The following is a 4118-nucleotide window of genomic DNA, read 5'->3' on the forward strand; positions in this document are numbered from 1 at the left end:
GATAGAATATGACTTTAAAAATGAAAAATAAAAATGTTTTTTTTTTTTAAAAAAGGGATTGATAAGATGTTGGTTGAAAAAGGGAAAAAGAAAAATTCAAAAAAAAAAAAAGGAAAAAAGAAAAAAAGACAGTTAAAAAAAATAATTAACTTTGAAAGACTAAAGAATCATGGTAAAAAAGCCATGAAGTCTATGTGCAGTATTCCCCTAGCGCTGGAGTTCTGCCATTCTCATTGATCGGTAAACTTGGTCTTGGCTGGCTGTTCTCGCTGATCTTCTGGGGGAGGGGCCTGTTGCTGTGGTTCCCAAATGTCTTTGCCGGAGGCAAAATTGCCCCACCCTTGCCGGTCCGGGCTAGGTAATCTGCTCGGGTTTGCTCTCCGGAGCTTTTGTTCCCTGCAAGCTTTCCGTACAGCTTTGGAGGCGGAGAATGAAAATGGCGGCCTCCCAGTCTCCGCCCCAGCGGAGCCGAGAACTCGGGGTCCCGCTCCCCAGCGAGCCCCCAGAGAAAAGCAGTCAGTCACTCCCGTCTCCCCGGTGTCCGGCCACACTCCGCGCTCACCCGGCCTGTGACGGCGCCTTTCTATCTGGCACCCGATCCCGGGTGGAGTCTCCAAACCCAGCAGATCCCTGCGGTGCGCTCCCGCACCTCTCCTCCCGGGGGAAGAAGGTGAGTCTCCCCGGATCTGCCGCTTGTTGGGTCCCTGCTGGAGGAGCAGTGGCCCGACTGTGCCGCGGATCACGGTTTATGGCAACCCCGAGCTGAGAGCCCGCGCCTGGGCTCCGTCTCTGCAGCCGGCTTCCCTGCTCCGATACCTGGGAGCTCTGCCGCACTCAGGCACCCCCGGTCTTTCTGTGACCCCGAGGGTCCTGAGACCACACTGTCCCATGAGGGTTCCACCCCCCACTTCGCCACCAGAGTGACGTCCCTCAGCAGAGCAGACTTCTAAAAGTTCCGATTTTGTGCTCCGTGGCTCTATCACTTGCCAGAAGCGGCCGACGGAGGCCCCTCCCCCGCCGTCTATCCTCCCGAATAATGCCTCGGATTCACTTCTCCGCACGTCCTACCTTCCAGAAAGTGGTCGCTTTTCTGTTCAGAGAGTTGTTGCTCTTCTTTTCTTCGATCTCCTGTTGAGTTTGTAGGTGTTCAGAATGGTTTGATCCCTATCCAGCTGAATTCCTGAGAGGAGACGAAATCCAGGTCTCCTACTCCTCCGCCATCTTGCTCCGCCCCCCAGTTTGAACCCTTTTATCAAGCTATTTTAAGTGGCCAATTTAGTCTTTGTTATATATTATTTTTTGTATGGAGATTTAAAATATATATTATATCTAATTTGTAGCTGGGCACACTCAGAATGAATTCATCACATCCCGCTCCCCCCACGCCTGCACCCCCAGAATTTTACCAAAAAGAAAAGAGGTGACATCTTGCATGAAAAGCCTGAAGTGGTTAAGGTAGCCCCTCCTCTTATAACTCCCCCAAAGGTAAAGAAGTGAAAGGTGATGAGCTGGGATAAAAATTACAGATAGGATATTGTCAGAAGAATTTCTCATTCATTTCTATAGCTGCAAACACTCTTTTTTTCTCCCAAGTCCTTTTTATCTGCCATTTAGCAAGAATCCAATTACTGAGCATGAGCTTACTGCCTCATAAATAACATCCTCTTAGCTTTCCAATCACACCATTCCAATTCTGTATTTTGTCAGCAAAAGTCCTGTTTTTAAAAATAATACTTTGGCCATCTGCTTACCCATATGTGCTACACATCACTGAATGTTAGATTCTCTGCAAATTTTATAGACAGTACCACAAACTTTGAATGTGTTTTCTCTCATAATTAGTATTTTACAACCGCATAAAATTGATCACAGGTAAACTGTTTCATTTTGGTGTGTTATTTTGATTGTAATCAGACTACTTGCTGGAAAGTGATTTTGTGGCCAATATATTTTAGTTATAAAGAGTTTTCTTTCCTCTTTTATAGCAAATATGTTATTTTAAAGGTCACACTTGTCAGACCCATAAACTAAATCCCAGACTTGCAATGTAAGGCATCCCTGGAAGGATCCATCACTGTTTACACTGGGGTGAAAAATGTTATCTTAGCAGCTTCATCAATTTCAATGACTGATGGTGTCATTTGCAATCTCTACAATTGGCTCCTCCCAAACAAAAGGGAAAACAGCTTGGTCAGGGATTTGGTTTTCGTGTTCTTCTAAGAAATTGGTGACCATTTCCTTTTCCTAAAAGAAAACAAGATAAACTGCAAATAGAAGTATAGTGGGATCTGAAGTTACCACAGTCTTTCAACTGAGAAACTGTCTTATTTATGGGTGAATTAGGGAAATTTTAAATCCATTGGAAGCCTGCCAAACTTAGGCTTCAGTGTTTTTGTAACACAACCATGAAGTATTAAAACCTTTCAAGTCCTGCTTTATTTTAATATCCCATATTTCCATGGCGAAAATGTCAGTTGAGCAATTCCACATGAAATGTGCAACACAACAGTTGCAGTTCACAATTTTTAAGGTACAGCTTGTTTTAGCTCTCATTCAGTTATAATGAGTCAATCCCTCTGTGTTTTATGTTTTGACCCATGGGCGTATGAGTGTCAGCTTCTGGATACCAATTTGCAAGACTGTTTTCCTTCTTTCCAAAACTTTGTTTCTTTCTTGTTTTCTTTTTTCCTGGAGATTTGTTTAAATTTTGTCTTTACAAAATTGGGAACTGTGCAATGTAGTTATTTCTTACTGGATTTCTTACCTGAAGCTACCTGGGACTTAATATCCTGCTCCCTTGCCTAGTGCAGCTAGGTAAGAAAAAGTTCAAATGTCCTAGGTTTTATTACCAACTTGCATGGCACAACTTTACTTTGGTGTGAAGTGCCCAGGTTTTCTACTTTCACTTTAAAGTAGTCCTCTGAGAATTCCTTGTCATCGTTCCTGGTCATTGATTCAATTCATATGGTGTCTTCCTACCCTTCTTCCCATGTTTTTTCTCGATTTCAATTGTTTTTACTAGGATGGTTGTTTACAGTTATTGCAGTTCTATGTTTTCTTTTGAAAAGAAGGACCGAACGAACGAGTAAAGCTAGTCTTGAGAGTAATTTATTATAAGATTATAATTTACTCGGGGTGCCTGGGTGGCTCAGTCGTTAAGCGTCTGCCTTCGGCTCAGGTCATGATCCCGGGGTCCTGGGATCGAGCCCCGCATTGGGCTCCCTGCTCCACGGGAAGCCTGCTTCTCCCTCTCCCACTCCCCCTGCTTGTGTTCCCTCTCTCGCTGTGTCTCTCTCTGTCAAATAAATAAATAAAAATCTTTAAAAAAAAAAGATTATAATTTACTCATTTTTGACATCTTTTCACAAGTAAATTAATAAAAGGTTCTTGTTACGTACAAACTCTCTCAAATATGAATTTAAAAGGACAGCTTAATGGAAAGGTTTATATAACTTAACTTTAGTTATATTAGCTGCTAAGAATTCTTAAGAGATTCAATCATAGCTAGATTGTAATAAAATTAAGGACTCATATCCTGAATGTAATCTGGTGGGGCATATAGGGATACTGAGGACAACTATTACGATGAGATTTTTCTAAGTTTGTGCATCTATGTAATGGCCGTGAAAGGACTCTAATTCAGGACTTTTTACTTTTTACTTCCCTTTGTCATTCTTTGCACTGATGCTAGCTTAAATTTTGTTTGCTTAAATTTGTCACATAAGTGCTGTACTATACACTTTGTAAAAATTGTCATCTTATTTAATCTTGAAAACAAAATAGTAGCTATGAAACAGCAACTATTTTCATCTTATTTTGCAGATAGGAAATTGAGGCTTGTAAAGGTTAATATTTGCCTTTCCTGAATTTGTATCACAGGAGAGTAATATGAATATCATTTGTATCCATTGCTAGACTCTAAAAGCTTTTGTGTGTGTGTGTGTGTGTGTGTGTGTGTGTGTGTGTGTGTGTGTTAACGGCTATATTTACAGTCTGTCCTATTACATGCCCAAAGGCTCTTAAGAACCACATAATTAAAAAGTCAGTTTGCGGTGATGAGGTTTAGGCTTACAAAAGAGTCTTAAGGAAGTCTGGGTTTATTCTAATTAAGTGAACTA

This window comes from Phoca vitulina, unplaced genomic scaffold, assembly GCF_004348235.1.
Source record: "Phoca vitulina isolate PV1807 unplaced genomic scaffold, GSC_HSeal_1.0 scaffold7, whole genome shotgun sequence".
In the NCBI taxonomy this organism is placed as follows: domain Eukaryota; kingdom Metazoa; phylum Chordata; class Mammalia; order Carnivora; family Phocidae; genus Phoca; species Phoca vitulina.